Source organism: Callithrix jacchus, chromosome 1, assembly GCF_049354715.1.
Source record: "Callithrix jacchus isolate 240 chromosome 1, calJac240_pri, whole genome shotgun sequence".
Taxonomy (NCBI): Eukaryota; Metazoa; Chordata; class Mammalia; order Primates; family Cebidae; genus Callithrix; species Callithrix jacchus.
In genome coordinates, this window is record NC_133502.1 from 51,021,537 (window position 1) to 51,043,490 (window position 21,954).

The 21,954-nt window shown below is 35.4% G+C and overlaps 1 long non-coding RNA gene across 1 annotated transcript in view; it reads right to left on the reverse strand.

Annotated features, from left to right (window-relative positions):
• The window catches only part of LOC144579012 (uncharacterized), a 120,780-nt gene that overhangs the window by 98,592 nt on the left and 234 nt on the right, over nt 1–21,954 (reverse strand). The gene's annotated exons all lie outside the window — the stretch shown is intronic.

Genomic DNA, 21,954 nt, shown 5'->3' on the forward strand with positions numbered 1-21,954 from the left:
GAAAACTGCTCAGAAGCACCTTCTAAAGTTGAACATATGCATTTCCTATGATCCAGTAATTCTACTCCTAGGCATATATCCATCAGAAATGCATACCTAGGAAGGTAAGTACTGTCTGTTCATATTAACACTATTTCTAATAGTCACAACCTGAAAATCACTCAAATGTCCACCAGCAGTTCCTATGCATTTCCTATGATCCAGTAATTCTACTCCTAGGCATATATCCATCAGAAATGCATACCTAAGAAGATAGTACTGTCTGTTCACATCAACACTATTTCTAATAGCAACAACCCAATAATCACTCAAATGTCCGTCAGCAGTTGGGTGGATAAATAAATGGTGACATAATAACGTGCCAACTCTCTAGTGCAATGAGAATGAACGGTTTCTCTGCATATGAAACAACATATGAACCCTTCAAATATACTCTTCATCAAAAAAAGTTAAAACAACAAAAAATTATGATGTATAGTTACATTTTTATAAACCACAGAAACAGGTGAAACTTGTCTATGCTTTTAACCTTGGTGTTAGGTATGAGAAAGAAGGGCAGCAGGGCCCTGAAGGATGATATTAAAGTTCTATTTCTTGAGGTGGGTGCTGGTTACACAGGCATGTTCAATTTGGAAAAACTTATACAATTATGAACCTACATATGACTTGTGCCCTTTTAAATGTATATTATACTTAAATAAGTGATTTTAAAATATGACATAGAACCTACCTTAATTCATGAAAAAAAATCTGCATTTTTTTAAGCAAATAGAATTGAAAATATTAGTACCTGATAATGATAGAATAGACAGGTAAGATAGATTCACAGATATCCATATGTTAACATATATAAGTCAACTAGAGATATTAAAATATTATATAGCAAAGTAATAAGAAATCTATAAATCTACAATGTAAGACTGTAGACTATCAAAAATAACAAATAATGTGATAAGTGTGAGATAAAGAGATTAAAGCAGAGAGAAGTAAGGGAATATAAAACCTAATTTCTCAGGGGCGTGGCAACTAATGACCTGCATTGGCAAATAAATAGAGACCATTAAATTTTTAATTTGCCTGTGATACTGACTTTAAATTATATCTATGTAGACCTTTGTGTTTGTGGCAGATAGTACTCATCAATGTCAATTTCAAAACTGCAGGCTTAGTCATGCATACAATTACACAGAATATGATGACATGATACATGGAACAAACTTAGTCTGTGGGAGAAACATTCCATGGAATCAATATCTATAGTCACTTTATCAGGCTTTTGGTAGTGTCTTTATGTTCCACAGCCTTATAGACAGAAAGATGCTATTTCTACTGTTAAAAAGGGATGTCGTTTGACCAACTAGTAAGATCTCTCTGATCTACTTAAGTTCATATTTTGTAATGATCTTAGATCATTTTATCATAACTTTTGTTCTTTTACATTATGTAGTGTGTACTACAGCCTCACATTAATGCTCCATAATTGCATCCATATCTTGGGTGAGTCCTTTTCATGGACCTAGTCCTAATTTAAATAATTGATCATATTATATTAATTCCAAACTACAATGTAAAGAGATTTGACTAGGAGATTAAAGTATTTGCCCTTTATTTTGTACAGAGTAAGGAGTCATTGATTGAACGTTTTAATTAATTGGGTAATACAAAATAGTGACTTAGAAAAATAAATACAGCATTGAAATTAAATTGGGATGGTACAATGTTAGGAAAGAGAAAATAGTCATATTCTTATTGCTAAAATCATTAATATAGGAACAATAAGAGTTGTAAAGAAAAAATGGAAACACTTTTATTTGTAAGAAGAATAAATAATATTTGGTGTATAGCAAATTTGGGGTATTATCAGAGAGATCAAACATACCACTGATTATCTAGTAAAGATAAAAGTGCTTAGGTTAATCTATTGGTAAGCAATCAAGGGTCAAAAATTTACTAGTTTAATGAGTTAAAGGGGTTTTCAGGAGTTCCTTAGGGGTATATTTTGGGGAGGGGATGGGAGGAGTACAGTAAGGAAGCTGGTTCTGAAGTCATCAATAACATTTAATATCTATGTAAACATTAAAATATCTAAAATTCAAAGATATTCATATCTGTAAACAGGCCTTAAGTATTCATCTTCTTAATGTTTTTACTGAATAGTTTTAATAGGTAATCCAAGCATAAAGCAATACATCAGAAGTCTTACTCCAAATTATTTCTTTAAGCTTCCCAATGCTCCTTCCCAAATGAAGCTACCTCTACCAGTTTCTTTTAAAACATTTCATACATATTCTATATACAACTGCACTTCAATATTGACCACAAATACCACATTAAATGCACTTCTGTGCACCTTGTTTTGTTCGTTTAATAATATATATTAGAGAGTCTTCCCTATGCAAATGTATAAAACTGCTTTATTCTTTTTAAAAGCTATATAGTATTCTATGTATAAAAGTTGTTAGTTGGTATCCAGTGTTTCAATGTCGACCAATGCTAACAAGTATATACATATGTATATGTATTCATACATATGTATGAATACTCCCTGCCTCAGCATTTGTTTGTAAGATAACCTCTATACATTTTAAATGGTACTTCAGAAATGTATAGATCTGGAACATATCTAGCATCCTGAAATATAGAATCCAAATGTCACAGGATCCTTAGGGTGGCACTTTTCCAGCAAGAAGCCTGTGACCAGTGGGACCTTTCCCCAAGTTTTGCTCAGGCCCACTGGGCTTGTTTGGGCCCACTGGTCCAGCAGGCTTTGCTTGTCTCACACTACCAGACTGGATCCCACACCTGCCAAGGGCAAGTCAGGTGTAGAGGAGAAAGCAGTGTGTGAGCGAGCAAACAAACATGGTGTCCAGGCACTGCACTGCACACACCCAGGCATGCTGGCTGCTGTGGTGGGGTAGGCAGCTCCAGGCACTGGCAGAGGCACCAGCTCTGTACAAGGCTTCAGGTGGATCCGATGTACCACAGGTGGCTTCTGCTGTGGCCACCCACATCTGGACCAGGAGAAGGTGGTGGCACCCTGAAGCTTGGAAACACCAGGAGCCACAGAGCACCAGAGAGGGTGTCACAGCCCTGGCTTGGGGACCCCATAAGTCTGTACTTCCTAGAGGGCTGCAGCTTTTCTCTCCTTGTCACCCGCAATATAGTGGAGGTGAAGGAGGGGTGTGTATTTCAGCCCTGTTTGTGTTACACCTTTTTCAGTCATTTGACAGGTCCCACATTTTTTGTCCCATGTCCAGGAAGAATGAGATATGTGGACAACTGGAGGGTGAGCAAGGCAGAGAGGAGCTTCAATAAGCAACAAAACAGCTCTAAAGAAGAACTGAAGTGAGTAGCTCCTTCCCTCAAGCAGGTCAACTCCACAAGTGTCCAGCTCTCAACAGAGAGGAGATCTGTAGAGGGTAGCTTCTTTCTGCAGGCAGGTCATTCCAATGAAGGAGTGTGTCTAGCTGAGTCTGGGGTTTTTATGTGCTCAGAATGGAGGAAGTGCATGCTGATTAATCCATGGGCAACCACCGGTGAGACTAGAAAAAGCACCATCCAATTGGTCATCAATGAAGTTCTTACTCTGGGAGAAGACTTTGCTCAGAACTGGCAGTCCAGACCCAGGCTTCAGGCTGTTTCTGGCCTGAAAGTGGGGTTTCACTAGGGACCCACACCCACCTGCCTAGGAACCTGTCTGCCTTTAACATGCTGTCCATGGAGCCCAGGCTGTCTGTGCTAAGAGGTGCCTACAGGCCCATGCTTAGCTGCCCTCAGTGTCCCTGTCTCCCTTCCCACCTCATCAGTGCCCAAAGTCCAGAGAAGGCCAAGGTAGCAGGGGGGTGGTGTGTTAGCACCACCTTGAATGCAAATACCCTCCAGCCAGGCTGTAAACACCCAAAATTTGCCACAACTTTGCTTGGCCCTGGAGTGGGCACCAGGAGCAGGGAAAGGTCATGAAATGGGAGCAGGCACTTCAAACCTGCAGGGACAGGGGTCCTCCTGGGCCCCCAAAAGTACAGCAATGCTGAGATATGGAGCCATGACTGGGCAACTGTGGTGGCATCCAGGATTGTGAATTCCTGCCCTGCTGACTCAGTAGGTAAGATGGATCTTGCCTATTTCCAGGTCCCACTGGCTTTGCAGAGCATGTAGCACTGCCCCTGCCTCCCTGGCTGCAGCTGCCATCTTTACAGCAGCTGTTCTAGATGGGCCACTTTTGACATCAAAAATAATAATATGGCCAGGCATGTTGGTTCACACCTGTAATCTCAGCACTCCGGGAGTCTGAGGTGAGGGGATCACCTGAGATCAGGAGTTCAAGACTAGCCTGGCCAACATGGCAAAAACCCTTCTCTACTAAAAATACAAAAATTAGCCAGGTGTGGTGGCAGGTACTTGTAATCCCAGATACTTGGGAGGCTGAGGCAGAAGAATCACTTGAACCCAAAAGGTGGAGGTTGCAGTAAGTCAAGATTACACCACTGTACTCCAGACTGGGTGACAGAGTGAGACTCTGTCTCCAAAATAATAGTAATAATAATAACATATGTTTGAATACAATATCTTAATTTTGAGTCTTCATAAATTTTTTTAAATTATAAACTATTCTTAGCCCTAAATATGTAGTACAGGGGTAGTTAATAATGTGGATACTGCCGTGATTTGGCAGTAAACTGGCTATCTTACTACAAAATAAATAATAAGTAAGTTTTTGACATAGTGCTCCTCAATTTTTGTGATGCAAATATTCTCAATGTGGCATCATGACATATTTCAAACTACCAATGGTTTGATCATTGGCTTTCACATTTTCAGGATATTTAATAAATGGCACTTGAGAATTTGAGGTAGATCTAACACCCCACCATGAGTCAGTTACCTATGCAGATGATTTGCTGAAATACTCATGATTATTTACTTAATTCTGTAATCTCTCTAATCATAGTGCACTCTTACTTCTAATGTGAGATGTGTGCAGAACCTGCCTTGTAGGACTACTCTAAGAATTACTGGATGTAATTTCTTACCACCAGTTTACTCCTCAGCTCAATATAATGAGTTAAATCCCAATGCCTTCATGAAACAATTCCCCCAAGATCTTGAATTACCCTCTACCAGTTATAATTAGTGAATACATTTACCTTACTTAATATTTTATTATCATTCTGCCAACACACATATTTTTGAAAGATGTGTCCATCTTGGTTGCCTTTGCATTAACATCTTTATCTCCCAACATGTCTTACTACTCTTTGTAATTATTTGTGTAGTGTGTGTGTGTTTTTTTCTTTTTCCTTATTCTCACCATTCAATGTTGATATTCATTAAGTTAAATCTTCAGACTTTTCTTCTCACTCTATATAAACATTATGAGTGATCTCATTCAAACCTATGGCTCCAGCTACACCATTAATAATTATCAGTCATGATTTTAAAAAGCCTGGGAAATTTTTCTTTAAAACAATTTTCAACTTGGTAGATATTTTGCTGGGAGCCACAAATAGAAAAATAAATATGTACTTTTTCCCCAAAACTTTTCGATCTATTCAGAGGCAACTGTGCAAAAAAACAAAATTTGATGTGACATGACAAGTTCTATGTCCCCAGTGTATTGAGTTGTTTCTCATTATGCATATGAAAATAAGACACTCTATCAAACTGCCTATTTTTTAGACTCCTCCTGTGGTTCCCCTTTCTCCACTGTGTCCTGTCCTAAATTTTATCTTCTATTTGAAAATTTCTGGCTTTCTCAGACAATGTTAGGGAATCTATACCTTGTACTCTTATGACATATCATGAAAACTTTTAATAAATTAATTTTTAACTATTATGTTTATTGTTTTTCAGTGACAGGGTCTGGCTCCATCAGCCAGGCTGGAGTGCAGTGGTAAAATCATAACTCACCACAGCCTTAAACACCTGGGTTCAAGCAATCCTCTGACCTCAGCATCCTGAGTAGCTGGAACTATATGCGTGCACTATCAAACCTGTCTACTTTAAAAAAAAAATTATAGAGTGGGGTCTCACTATATTGCCCAGGCTGATCTTGAACTCCTGTCCTCAAGTGATCCTCCCTCTTTGGCCTCCCAAAGTGGTAAGATTACAGGCATAAGCTTCCATGACTTGCCTAACAAATTAATTTTATAGATTTATATTTGTATTTGTGCTTCTCTCTACCTCTTTATTAAATAATGAGTTTCTTGGAATCAAACTTTATACTTATCTTTGTATGTTTAAAGGTTAGCATAATGTTAGCTAAAGGGGAAGTACTCAATAAATGCAATTGTAATTGAATTTAATTGAAAAGTTTAATTTGATGTTTTTAAGGGAATTCAAGCACAAAAAGAGTGATTAAATTAAATAACCCTAAATATTCCTTCCAACTCTGAAATGCAGTAAAATGATCCTTTGATATCAAAATTATGAATTTGGACTCATTTCTAGTGAAAAAGTATTTCTGGTATACTTAGAAAATAGAAGCCAAATACTTACAAAAAGGGGTCCAAGAAGTGCAAGCTTATGTAGGATATAAATTTTTTCTATGCCAGTTAAAGCTATTTGTATTTGTGTGTACATTTCAGTTATCAAACAGGTGCCTAAGAGTGGCCTGGAATAGGGATTATCTACTCCTTCCAAAAAAATACATTGAGAAAGTGCAACATTATTTTGTTTCCAGGAAACAAAAAAATCGGATTAAAAATAATGCATTGGGAGATGACAGAATAGAAGGTAGTAATCATTAGTTTAGCAGCTTCAGACATGGTTTACAAATTTTGGCTTATAAGCAGAAATAAATGTAGGGGCCTTATAATAATGCCTAACACAGGGTTGGGTCACTGTAAACCAGTGCATACTGTATGTAAAGTGCCCAACATTACTCTAAATATAATTGACATTATCCTTGTTAGTAAAATTAAATTTGGTTCCCATATAACTGATATTTGTTCTTTCCTCTTACATGCTTCTTATGTTTGTTCCTGTTGTTCTTTCTGTTATTATTCTTTGATTGACAAAAAGGCAGTGAATATTTGTTTAGACAGGTCCAAACAGTGACCTAAAAATCAGGCTCTAACAAGAACACATTTTCCCAGTTTTCTGATAAATATTCCATGTGAGTTAGGACCAAAATCATTGCTCATGTCAAGAAACATTGCATCTATTGCTTGCCCTTGATTGATCAAGTTTAGATTAGTTTGATTGTACTTGTGCTTTGCAAAGCCATTGTTGGTATCAACTAATTCTTGGGGTAAATTACCTCTTCAAAATAGACCAGACTAATTCCCCTGTTGACTGGCCAGGAGGCAAACTTGCTGGCAAAAGCAGGGAAGTATTACTGTCTCTACCCGAGAAAATTACAAAAAGTGACAGTTACTCTTCAGGTTGCTAAGCAAATCAACAGTCACTCTCAGTTGTAGTCTTGCCCTTCAGAATAACCTTTTCTCATCCAGGTGCTGAGAAATTGATTTTACTACACATTCCTTTTTTTTGAAATAAAAGAATTAAAGGATCAATAATTTCAAGTGTTATGTATTTTCTGTTTTCAAAGAGTGATCACAACATTTTCCTTGGACCAAAGTATTTTAAATATTTACAAAAACATATTGAGGCAAATAACATGTTTCACATTGGTTGTTTTATGGTTTCCTGTATGATCAGTTTTAATTCATTTCCTCTTAGTTTAGGTATTTTGTCTATACTATTGTCATAAAATACTTTTTCGTATTTTTGAAATTTGTGTTAAATTGTGTTACATGAAGAATTCTCAGATTTAGTAAGTACACAAAAAATGGTAACCTATGGAAAAAAAGATGCCAATCTTGTGCAGGGGAAACTTAACCTCCATAATTTCTTAGTTGGAACAGACTCATTTCAAAAGACAGACTAACGAGGGAAAGACAAAGAAAAGTTTATCAACATGCACATTTCCTATATACACAGGAGACACCAGAGAATGAATGGTTCTCAAAGAGATGACTTTGAATTGCAGCATGCTTTGCATCTTCAATAAAGCGCAGCACAGATTTAAAGAAGTGACAAGACACAGGAAAAAGAGGTTGAGTCTTTTGAGGAAAGGCAAGTAAATGGCAGATGGAAAGGTAGTTGATGAATTTTTTAAATGTACATTCCCTTTACAAAAGAGGAAAGGGTAATAGGACCCAAGAAGTCCAAAATCTAATGGAAAGCAATCTTACATGTTAAGGCTGGAGAGTAATATTCTATGACTCCATGTTCTGCCTTCCAGAATCACTGGGGCACCCAAGGTTGGACATTGAATGTCCCGGGAAACCTTACTACCACAGCTTTGTTAGACACAGCACACATTCCAGTTCTCACAGGTTGGAGTCTTGTGCCTGTGCCTCTGCCAGGCTAGAGCTGTACAGTCGTCACTCTTCAGTGCTGGGATCCCAGAAGTGGCCCTATTTCCATGGCTCTACTAGACATTGCCCTAGTGGGTGCTCTCTACAGTTGTCCTGACCCTACAGTTCCACTGGGCAATGCTCTAATTGAGACTCTCTGTGATAGCTCCAACCCCATGATCCCACTAGGCATTGCACTAGTAGAAAGCCTCTAGAGTAGCTCCATTTCTGTAGCAATTGTCTGCCTGGGCAGAGTTAGCACCACAGGGATGCTATCAAGATTTATTGCCTGTGCCTCCTGGAAGGACAATCTAAGCTGCATCTGGAGATGCTTGAGCTACATTTGGGTTGGCTGAGGAGCACTGCACCAGAATGCATGGCACAGAAAAATTGAAGAAGCCCTGGATAATGAATCCCAAGGTCCCACAGGTACCCTGGGTCCCTCCATTGAAATTGTTCTACCATCAGGCCCTGACACTCTCTGAAATACCTTTGAGTTTGTTATGTTATTGTTTTAATGAACAGCATCTGGCATCTTTCCATTTAAACTCATCTCTTCTTCAGGTGTTCCTTCGGTTACACCTTTGGTATTCCATCCTAAACACACTTTCTCCTTTTTTACAACGAGGCCTGACTGAAAATTTTCCAATTCATATACTTCGCTTTTAATTAAAAATTCTATGTTTATTTTTTTCCTCTGTCTTGCATTTTACTATAACCAGTCAAAAGAAGCCATGCCACACCTTTAACACTTTTCTTAGTAAACTGTTCACGTCAAATATCATAGTTCATCTCTCTTAAGTTCTGCTTTCTACAGAGTACTAAGACAGAAAAGATATTTGCCACTTTGTAACAAGGATGTCCTCTCCTCTGGGTTCCAATATCATGTTCTTTGTTTCCACGTAGATGTCGTAAGAATTGCCTTTCCCATCTATGTTTCTGTCAGCATTCTATTCATAACCAAATTGATAATTTCTAAGAATATACAGTCTCTCTCTACAGTTCTCCTTTTCTGAGCCCTCACCATTTCCCCAATGCTTCATTTACAGTAATAGAGACCTTTTCTGGCCTGCACTTCCAAATTATTCCAGCTTCTACCCATTACGCAGTTCTAAAGCTGCTTCCACACTCCAATCCTTGGTACCAATTTCTGTCTTAGTTCCTGCTGCCATAGCAAAGTACCTTAGACTTTTCCAAGGGCAAATTATAAACAATAAAAATTTATTTCTTACTGTTGTGGAAACTGGGATGTCCAAAATCAAGGTAACAGCAGATAAAGCGTGTGGTGAGGACCTGTTTCTCATTTACGGTGGCTTCTTCCTCTTTCCGCAAATGATAGGAGAGCAAAAGCACAAAAAGAGACTAACAAATTCCCTCAAGTTCTTTTACAAAGGCATGAATCCCATTCAAAAAGGCAGAGCCCTAATGACCTAATCACTGCCTGAAGGGCCTACCTCTTAATAATACTTCATTGGATATTAAGATTCAACTTGAAATTTGGAGGGGCACAAGGTTTCATACCATAGGAATTATCTAATGCATTATATATTTTCATATCGATGGTGTCCCTTATCTCTTTCCAAAATTGTAGACAGTTTATGTGAAAATAGTATTGTTTGTTTTATGTAACGTTTGGATTTTCATAAAAAATGCTTGGGCTATAGCAAGTACTCCATACAACTACAGAAACAGTCCACAGAATAGGTCTTCTTTGATCATCCATTTATTACCATAATTAGTCAACCTTCAAAATGGAAGGAAACATTTCTATTATATTAAGCCATTTTAAGTGTTCCACCTACATAACCCAAGCTTCCTTGTAACCAATTTGTATTCTCAATAATTTCAAATTCCTAATAGTTTACAAAACAATTAGCAACTGTCTATGAATCATAGACTGGTACTTCAAAACAATTCCCCTTCTACAGTGGACAGCAAAGATATACAGCTTGAAGTTTAGCCCATTAAAAGAGATTCTATTATTTATCATATTTCAAGAACACCCTCAAGTGGAGCTTTAATGCTCTAATAGTCTAATCCCAGCTGATGATAGCATATTATGCAAAATGCATAAATCAATAAATCAAAGCCAATTGTTTCTTCTTCAGGCAAAAGATCTTAACAGATTTATCCTGGAATCCTAGGTGTGTATTGAGGAAGAAGTGTCACTGAATTAGAAGTAGGTACACTGAAAGCACAAGCCACATGTTCAGTCAATGTATTAGTAGAGTCAAAATTTGCTTGAATCTTTTCTTGCAGAGGCAACTTCCAACTAACAGTAGAATCTTGCTACTACATCCACCTGTATTTATGGGATTCTGTATAACACCCTGCTCAATATGGCTAGGTCATGTTGTAGTTTTACATGGTAACTTACTGTTAGAAATTCAGGATTGTTCAAGACCTAAAAAAAAGTCCAGGAGTTTTTCAGAAAGAAAATATGTATTTTCCAAGGAAGAAATAATTTTCCTCAAAAAAAATCTAGGTCGTTGCTATTTATTCTGTGATGCTTATCACTCATCTGCCGAAAGCATTTCAAACATTTTTGGATCCAGTGTGTTATAAAAGCCAAGTTAAAAGACCCAAATGAAAAAGGACCAGAATTTAATATTTATATTTCTTCTTTGCAATAATTATCATCTAATAGGTTATATCATTTCATACAATCATGTATACTACTTCTCTTCCAAACTTCATAAAGACAGGTCTTTCTGTCTGTTTTTCTGCAATGTTTATATCCCAGCACACAGAACAATGGAATGTAGCAAGTCCTCAAAAAAGCAACTTGCCTTTGTCTTTACTTGAATACAGTAGTCCAACAAATTCAAATTATTGTATCTCCAGAAATGTTTTAGAAAAGTCAGACCCCTAAATTTTCAAAAGAATAACATCATCTTTTTGCAAAATAGGTTTCCATTAGCATAAGAAGGTCATGTATTGGTAGTCCATGATTCACATCTAGTTTCTTGAAATACATGTTTTGAATAATCCAAAGGCTGAGAGACTTTATGGTAAAAAGAGAAATGCATGGTGTGTGAGACAGACTGAATTTCTAATTGCACGAGTCTATAGAAAAAGAAAATGTTATTGAGTGATTATGTCTAGGGCATTTATTACCATGTTAAGCAGACTCTTGGGACCAAGCACTGTTTTAGGCATTTGTATCTGCATGCATCAGTAAAAAAAAATAGACCACATTTCTACGTTTATGGAATTTACTTCCTATCAGAAAGAAAATACTGTTATCTATGAAATGCATTATAATACCATTGGGAAAGTTAAAAAAATAAGCTTAATTTAGATTTTAGAAATGACATTGGAATTATTCTAAAGAACCAGGTAGCTAAGGCAGCTCTGGCTTAGCCTATTTAGGAAGCTGCCATAACAACTTCTGACTACATAACTAGGATGAGACAAACACAATTTAAGTAAGGCAATTAAGTTTGGAAGCCACCATGATCAGAAAACATGAGTACCAGGAAGCTGAGAGAAAAACAATGAAAATATCCACGATGATATTTGCCTGAAGAAATAGAAAGAGTGGCCTACAAAATATTCTTCCCTTCCATTTGTCAAAATTGCAGGAGTATATCTATGTGGTGTCAGTTAAATCAAACCAAGAACAACAATGCAAAGGACTCTGGGAAATACAGTTTTTAGATTTTTAATTTTGCCAAGGAAGAAAGCATTTTAGAAGAATATTGAAATGGATGGTAGCTAGCAAGCCATATTTTCAACCCCAATTTTTTTTGTCAATGATCTTCACATTTACTATGTGTCAGGTAGGTATCTTCAAATTATCATGAAAATGGAGGAGGTTGAAACCTGAGTAGGTTGAGGCAGGTATTTCTGCAAGAACCATGAACAGCAGCAGTAATGAGAGTTGTTTATATACACTCAGACTGGTCAAACAAGCACATTAATTTCAGATGATTATATACAGCTTTTACACTGAGAAAGAAGAAAAGCACAAATAAGGGAGAAAACTAAAATAAACATTGTAATTTAGAGTAGAAATTGCAGATGTGAACTTATAGTTTCATATGAGAGATATATATATATATATATATATATATATATATATATATATATATACACACATAGGCCTCCATGTATATGCATATATATGTAGATATACATTCATGTGTGGAGGTGTCTATATGTGTAAAATATATACAGCGCAGATATGTTTATACATATGTTCTCCCTTAAAAGGAATACACTTTTCTTGGAGAAATGACTGTTTCCAAGGCTGAGTAGAGAACTAGAAAATGACCTGGAATATTGTGTGTATGTGTGTGTGTGTGTGTGTGTGTGTGTGTGTGTATGTGTGTGTGTGTCTTCCACACACATGACAGGAAGTAAGACTGTGCAAGTCCCTTCAGGGTAGCTGGTGCCTGACTTTGACATGTTTGTATTACATGTGAGCCCATTCTTAGTTGGTGTCATCTGCATGGAGCATGTCATGCAAATATGTCAAAGTCACACACAAGCTACCTTGAAGAAACTTTCACTGTACTAATATGGGAAAAATCCATGATCAAAACAAATGATGATAATAAGGGATTTCTGCCAATAAATAAAATAGACATGTATGAAAAGAGACTATAAAAATAAGTAAATATTAAAAGTTTGATGAAGAATGAAAAAATTCCATAGTCTTAAGCTACTTCCCTGGTATTATTTGCCTGATTATAATGATTGCATCAGGTTTTGTAGGATAATATTTTTAGTTATAATTAACACGCACCCAAGTATTTTTAGACAATGAGGCATGATGTCAGCAACTTACACTCAATTAGCTCATGAATAAGAATGCTATTTGTGCTATTTTTGCTACTTTCTGTAAGTTTGAGATTATTTGACCTTAAAAAATATTTAACAGTAAATCTAATTTGGTAAACTACTGATTCCTTTGATAGATATTTATTGCCATGCAACCCTTTATTTCACAGTACTTTTAGTTTCATAAGTATTTATAATCATTAGTGACAATAAATTTAGATTTTATACCAAATATCTAAATCAACTCTATTATTTTATTTACATCAGAATTATACATATTTTACCTTATTATATATACCAAATATGAACAAACAAAAAGCAATCTTTTAGTGTTATGAATATGGTTCTTTAAAACCACCTAAAAACTCCTTTTCTTTTTATTTGTATGTCCTATTAGTAGATATTTTATTGAAATAATATTTTCCTTATACCATACCTATATCTTTATGAGCCATTTGAGTAACTTGTAACTCTATTTTCTTTCTTAATAAGGCTAAAACATGTGTTCTTTTGTGTATAAAGTCATATTAGAAATGTTTATTTACAAGTTTGAATCATTTTCTGAGAATATTAAAACATCATTATACAAATTATTTACATTTAATTGGCCTTTCTGAACCAGAATTTATATTCCAATTTTCTAAGAAGGAAAATACAAACAACAAAATCATACATCTTGTATATTTTCTAATGTCTTCCTTTCCTTTATTTTTATTAAACCTTCTTATCTGTTGCTCTATATGTTGCATTATTTAAAGACTGACATATTTACTACTTGTGGAGAGCTAATTCAAGAACAAAATTGCTTTTAACATGCTGTGATAGATTTTCAAAAAAAAAAACAAGTTCAATTATTTATAGACTAATTTTCTGTTTGCTGTCTACTGAATGGCAAAGTGAAAAGTTCACAAATCCAGTTAGATGACACTTTCCTCCTCATATTCTAAGGCACTGACATTTCTTGCTGGACTGACAGTAAATCTTAAATCCCTAGGCTGCTCGTTAACTTTAAGAAGTTGATATAGTAACTTATAAGTTTGATCTCTTTTGGATGACCATGAATTCTGCTTATGGATACTATAAAAAAGTACTTGGGACACTAATAAATGGTGCCTCAAAGACTAAATTTAACTGTGGTGTACTTGGACCATAATCACTATAGATACTTTCTACGAACATCAACATTGATGCTTTAGAGGCTTTAAGGAGAACTCTATTTTTCACATCAGATAAATTGTATTTTCATTTCAGACTATGTCATTATCAGACCTATGGGCAGCTATCAATCACTTTGTGATATCTGAGTCATGCATCACTGTTATTAGGGTACTGCTAGCATTTAGTTAAAAAAGAAAAAAAATGGTGATAGTATTACACTTAGAGAAAGATAGTGCACTAAAAAAATCATCACTCAAAATAAATAACAAGTACATTTTAAGACCAAAGTATAGGCACAGCAAATACATTTTAAATAGCATCGCAGATTTATAAAAGATTTCAGACATATAAACAGATTTCTTATAGTGACACTTCAATTGTTAGTAATCAATACATTATATGTTGCAGTCTTTACAGAAGTATAAGAAAATGTTTCATTACGTATTGATCTAGGAAATATAATAAAGTAATTTAGAAAAATTTTATCCAGCATTTCTGAATATTCATAAATATATTGAGTGCTTTTATCATATAAACCTTGGAAATTATTTCTCTGGCCAAATATTTTATATTTAATCACCTACAAATTGTCCATTAATACCTCCTCAGTGATTCTATCTAAAAGTTAAGATTTATAGCAAGTCTTAGTCCATTTTGTGTTGCTTTAACAAAGTACTATAGACAAAGAAAATTAATTTATTTCTTACACTTCTAGAGCCTGGGAAGTCTAATATCAAGATCCGGCATATGCTGAGGGACTTCTTGTGGCATCTTTCCATGGTAGAAGGCATGGGAGCATAAGAGAGCAAGTAAGAAGACCAAAATCTCTTTTAATATCACTCTTGGCATAACAAACCTACTCCCATGATAATGACATAAATTTATTCATGGAGATGGAGCCCTCAGTACCTAATCACCTCTTAACAGTTCTACCTCTTAATATCATCTCAATGGCAATTCAATGTCAACATGAGTTTTGAAAGGGATATTCAAACCATAGCATTTTACTCTTGGCCCCTTAAAACTAACGTAATTTCCATATACCAAAATCATTTATTACATGCCAATAACCTTAAATGTCTTAAATCATTCTAGCATCAACTCAAAAAATTCAAAATCCAGAGTCTCATTTAAATCAGATATGGTGAGACTCAAGGAATAATTTATTTGAGGCAAATTGCTCTCTAGATGTGAGTTTGTGAAATTATCAAGTTGTGTGCTTCTAACATACAATGGTGGGACAGCATAGAATAGACATTATCATTTCAAAACAAAGAGATAGAAAAAATAAAGGGGTAATTGGTTTCAAGTAAGTCTAAAACTCAACAGGTAAAACAGTAAGTCTTAAAGCAAGTCTTCAAAATAACTAAGTCTTAAAGTAAGTCTCCAAAATAATCTCCTTTTATTTCATCCAGGGCATACTAAGGTGAGGGTTTGACTTCCGAGACCTCAGGCAGTTCCACCTTAGTGGGTTCATATACTCTTCAGCTCTCTCTGGTTGGAGTCTTGTGCCTGCAGATTTCCCAGGCTGATGATTCACAGTGTTAGCTTAACAGTTCTTCGGTATCATTTTGAGAGTGTTCTCACTCCCACAGCTCCACTAGGCATTGCCCTACCTGGAGTTTCCTCCAGTGACTCAGTCTCTGTGATAAGTCTCTGAGTCCCCAGGCTATCCACAATTTCCTTTGAAAGGTAAGTAAAGGAATCCATGTCCTGGAGCTCTTGCATTCTGTTTGCCTGAAAAATTGGCACCATGTGGAGTCTGTCAAGGTTTATGGCTTGCATCTCCTGGAATGGCATGTGAAGCTAAGTTACAACTGGACCCACATGAGCTATGACTGGAGCTGCCAAGACGTATTGTGCCAGAATGTGGGAAGCAAATAGCAAGGGTGGCCCTAAGCAATGAGCCCATGGAGAGTGCCCTGAGCCCATCCCTCAAAACCATTCAGCTCTTCTAGATCTCTGGGCCTATGATGGGCAAAAGACAGGATCCTTAAAGATACCTGAAATTCCTTTTTTTTCTGTCATTCTCCCATTGTGCTGGTTACCTCTTCTGTACATACTAGTCTCTTTAGGGATCCATAAGCCCCACATTGGGCAACAGAATGTAGGGAACCAGCCCAGCATCACCCATGGGTACCACAAGTTTGGTGGCAACAAAGGAATGAGACAAAGACAGATTAAGAAAAAAAGTGGGACCAAGAGGCCATCACTTTATTACTCTGGAGGTGACAGTGAAGGCCCCTAGCTCTGATCATCCACACTACTTATTGATTACAATGACTTTGATCTACAGGGTAGGGGTGGAGTAATGGTGGAGTGAATCAGTGAGCCAGAAGTGAATCAGTGGGCTGGAACTGGTGTGTCATCCTAAGTACTGGTTACACTAGCGGTTTGGGAGTTTCACAAAATAAGAACGTGTGTTTATCTTTAGCCTGCTATCTATGTGCAGCTGATGGAAGGCAGGCCTTACAGGGAGCCTACAAGTCTGGCTACATCATAGTACTATGAAGGGGTTTTGCATCCTTGAGCACAATGTTTATGGTAACAGAGGTTAGGTCATCCTGCACCAGAACACGAGGCATGGAGAGGCTTTCCTCCTCAGAGACCTCCTGCAGCCTTCAGCCGTTTGTTGTTCCTTGTTCATATGTTACTCATAACTGATTTACATGGGCACTTTGTAAGTCCTTTCTCCTTTGCAGTGTTTCCCAACAGTCTCTTTCACGTGTGCTTTGGTCATACACTTGGTATATTTACCTGAAAATGCTTTTCTATTCTCTATATGGCTATGCTGAAAATTTTCAAAATCCTTCTGTCTCTCTTGTATTTAGAAATAACAACTCTAAATCATTTCTTCCTTCTTGTATCTTACTATATGTAGTTAAAAGTAGCTCCACAGCTGCTTTTGTATTTTGCTTAAAAATTTTTACCACCAGCTATCATCATTCATCAGTTTAAAATTCCACCATCAATAAAGCCCTAGAGCATGCACACAATTTAACCACATTCTTGGCCACCACATAATGAGGATGGTATTTACCTCAGTTTCCAATAAGATATTTCTCTTTTACATCTGAGACCTCACCAGAATGACCTTTATTATCCATATTTCTGCCAATATTTTGGTCATAACCACTTAAATAATCTATAAGAATTTCCAGACTTTCCCTACAACTTGTCTCTTTTGAGTCTCCACCAAAATTGTCCTTATTACTCAATGCACAGAATGTTGCCTTTTTATAGCCTATTCTGCCAAATTCTTCTATCCCCTACTTATTAGCCAGTTCCAAAGCCACTTTCACATTTTCAAGTATCTGTTATAGCAACAGCTCCATTTGTTGGTACCAATTTTCTGTCTTAGTCCACTTTGGGTTGCAATAATAGAATATATAGTCTGGGTAATGTATAAAGAAAATAAATTTATTTATTTTGCTTCCAGAGGCTGAAACGTTCAATATTAATGTCAGTAGCTGGTGATGGCCTTCTTGCTGCACCATCTAATGGTGAAAGGCAGAAGGTCAAAAAAGTCCAAAAAAGCAACAAGAGTGAACTAAACTTGTTTCTGTAACAACTCACTCTTGTGATAAAAACACACTCCCATGATAATAACAGTTAACCTACTCATGAAGAGAGTACCCTCATGGCCTAATCACCTCGTAATTATTCCATCTTTAATATCATCACAATGACAATTATATTTCAACATGAGTTTTGAAGGGGACATTTCAATCATAGAAAAGCAGCAATAATAAAATTTTCCCAATTATTCTTATTCAGTAATATTTTTTGAAGGAGAAAATGGGAAATGCATAATTTACTATTGTCTTTCATGTTGAAGTAATCAATAAAAATTTTCTGAAGTACTTAAAAACTTAAATATCTGTAGGTTCTTTAGTTTATCTCTACTGACAATTAATCTTATGTTTAACCCCAAGTCTAAAATCATATCTTAAATTATGCATTTTCATGAACCTCAAAAATACTGGATACTAGATTGCTGGATAAGCAGTCTAGAAATCTTATTTGATAACTTTTTAATCTGAATATTGAAAGCAAATTGCTAATTATTAAAAGGTAACTCCAATATTCATTTTTTAAACTTTTAGAATTTAAATCAAGTAAAGTGTAAAGTATCTTTAAAGGACTCCTGGCTTACAAATTCATCTCTATATCTTGTCATGCATTCAGTACTTCTGACATATTTACTAGTCATTTTCTTAAATCTGCCAGTTTGCATGACACTTTTGCTTTGCAAATGCCATTTCTACTCTGGGAAGCTTCTTTACTTCCTGTTCTGTCTACTCAAATTTACTTGTCCTTAAAATCTAGCTTAAATGCCATATTTCTGTAGAAACTTTCTACACAGTTGTTCTCAGTCTTCCAACACTAATGGAGGTATTCATTTATTCTTCTGAGTTTGGGAAGCTCTTTTTTTGGTAAAGTGATACTTATCTCATCCATCTAAAATTTCCTCTTTTTTCTCTTATTATCTTCCTTACCATATTCATTAGCATCTCTACTGCCTTATAGTTCTTATATCTATACATCTCACACTGAGCCAAGAGCAAGATGAAAACACATAAAGCTCTATTTTTTTTGTCGTCTTCTCTGCATCTTTCCTTCATCTGTTTTATAAAATAAATTTTATTTTTAGAATAATTTTATCCTTACATAAAAATAAATAGAAAGTACAGAGTTCCCACATATGTCCTGTCTCTCCTCATACAGGTTGACTATTATTGACACCTTGTGTTAGTGTGGTATACTTGATATAATTAATGAACCAATATGGATACATTATTATTCACTAAAATTGATAAAGTTCATAGTTTAGGGTTCACTGTGTTTTACATTCTACGGGTTTTGGCAAATATGTAACTACTTGTCAATGATCACTGCCTTGTACAAAATACTTTTACTGCCCTACTCATCACCTGTACTCCTTTTTGTCTTTACTCAAACCCCCATAACCTCACCAAATACTGATCTCTTCTCTGCCTCTATGGTTTTACCTTTTACAAAATGTCATATTGTTGGAACCGCACAGTATGTGTTTGTTTATTTATCCATTGCTTGAAGTATATGCTGGTCATTTCAAAGTTTTGGCAATTATAAATAGAGCTGGTATAAACATTTTTGTGCCTGTGTAAGTTTTCAACTCATTTGGGTAAATATCAAGGAATGCAATTACTGGATTGTATAGCAAGAGTATGTTTACTTTTATAAATAACTAATAAAAAGTCTTCCACAGTGACTGTACCATTTTGCACTCCCACCAGCAATGAATGACAGTTCCTGTTGCTCCACATCCCAGCCAGCATTTAGCATTGTCATTACTGAAAATTTTGGCCACACTAACAGATATGTAGTATTATCTTACTGTTGATTTAATGTGCAAATCTCTAATGACCTGACATATAATGTTGATCTTCTCATATGCTTATTTGCCATCTTTCTATCTTCTTTGATGACATATCAGTGCACATTAATTGCACTTGTTTTTATTGAGTTGTATTAGTTCTTTACATATTTTAGATACCAGTCTTTTATCACATCTATTTTGCAAAAATTTTCTCTGAGTCTGAGACCTCTCTTTCCATACATTGATAACTATTATTTATATATCACAAGTTTTAATTTTAATGAAGCTCAGATTTCAGAATTTTTCATGGGTTATGCTTTTGCTTTTTTGTGTGAAAAGTTATTGCCAAACAAGGTATCTACATTTTCTGCTACGTTGTTTTCCAGGGGTTCTGTGGTTATATCTTTGATTCATTTTCAAAAAATTTATTGGTATAAGTTCTGTGTCTATATTCACTTGAAGTCATTATTTTGTTATTGATATTATTGGTATTTTTATTTATAGTTAAATGAACAATAAAACAAAGGAAGTGTTATTTGCAAACCCTAAGTGACAGAATTGGATTTGTACTCAAGCCTATTTGGCTTTAAAGACAAAGAGATTAATTATCATGCAATATAGTTCATGCAAGGCTCAGTAATCTCTGCAAACAATAATATCTAGCATACTCTCTCGCACATAGTAGGTCCTTAATAAATCTTTGATCAAAGTACGATTAATAGTGTAACAAAAGAGACAACATTTGTGTGACATAATCAAAAACCAGAAAAATAAAATCTGTTATTTTGTTGTTGTTATATTAATTTTTTAGTGGATGCTTTATTAAATAAAATATAGCTTTTTGTCTATAAATTCAAAATAATTAAAGTATATGTAGAACCACTTTAAAAGTTAGATAGTTGATAAATTATGACAGATCAATAGAAAGCCATGGTGGGTTTTGAACTAAAGACATTTTATACATTTTTATTTTAAACAAACACTAAGCACTGACTATTACTGATGCTTAGGAAGACAGAGAAAGTTTTTAAAGTGTTTTAAGTACACATTAACCTCCAAATTGAAGATACCTGGTAAAAATAATCAATTTTATAGCCTTAAAATTATGTTCCATAATGATAATTTTACTCCAACAATAATTGCATTTTTTAGATGGGTTAATACTTAGCTCATTTGCATTCAGATTTAGGGATCGAGAAAATTACTAATAGCTACAAAAGGAGAAGATGTTTGTCATAAAATTGCAGGCTTTCTGTGGAGAGTTACTAAAATCGGTATTCTTTTCACCTAATTAATTTTTGGAAGCTGTATCCTCATTAATCATCTGACAGGCTCACAATAACAATACATGCCCTTCTGCTCATGAAATTGAGCACTATATCTTTAAAAATGCCTTTTTCCAGAATTTCTATGAAACTGGCAATTTGCGCAGAGTCAAGTAGCATAATTGTTTATAGAATAGAGAAGCATACTTGAGTATTGCTATAAACTTTTGTAATATGTATTCATTTTTATGTGTTTAATGACACTTAACAGTCTTAAAGTACTATTATCTTTAAGTTAGCATAATTACACTGAGAAAAAAGACACAAACATATTAGTATGTTTTCTAATACTTTATGAGAGAAAAGACATCAAAAATATTAGTATTTTTTCTAATTCTTTGTAATTCATATTTTTTTCAGGGAAAAATAACCTTTTAGGTTCAGTATAAAAATGTAAATTTTTCTTATTTCCTACAATCATAATTAACCCAACAACTAGGCAAACTGGTTAGCTATCCCTGATTTTAACTGAGAGGTACTACAAGACACTTTTCTCAAGTTTATCTGCCTTGAAATTATCTGGCTTATTATTTCTACCACTCTAAAAAGTTTCTATAGGATTTAATTATGTCACTGAGGAAAGACAAGTCTTTCCCAAATTTCTCAATGTTCCTTCAAAGTCCTGGTCTCCAGCATTATGTTACGAAATAGAATATGTTTGTTTTTATTTCTTCTAGAAACGTTGTTCCTCACATGCCGTAGGTCTTAGGCTTGAAGCCATTACTTTCCTTAATGTTAAAACCATTTGCTTTCATTCAAAAGATGGAAATCCTTTTCTTACCTCTTTTTGTAACGGAGTCTCAAATGGGAAGGGGCTCAACTCCCTCCCCAATTGAATGTGCCCAAGGTTCTTGGGCTCCCTTTGCCCCAAGAATGAGGCAGGGGCCCTGGCACCCTGTGAGCTTGCCATTGTATAAATATCGGATTCAAAGAGTTTAGCGGAAAGCAATTTCTTGGGCAGAGC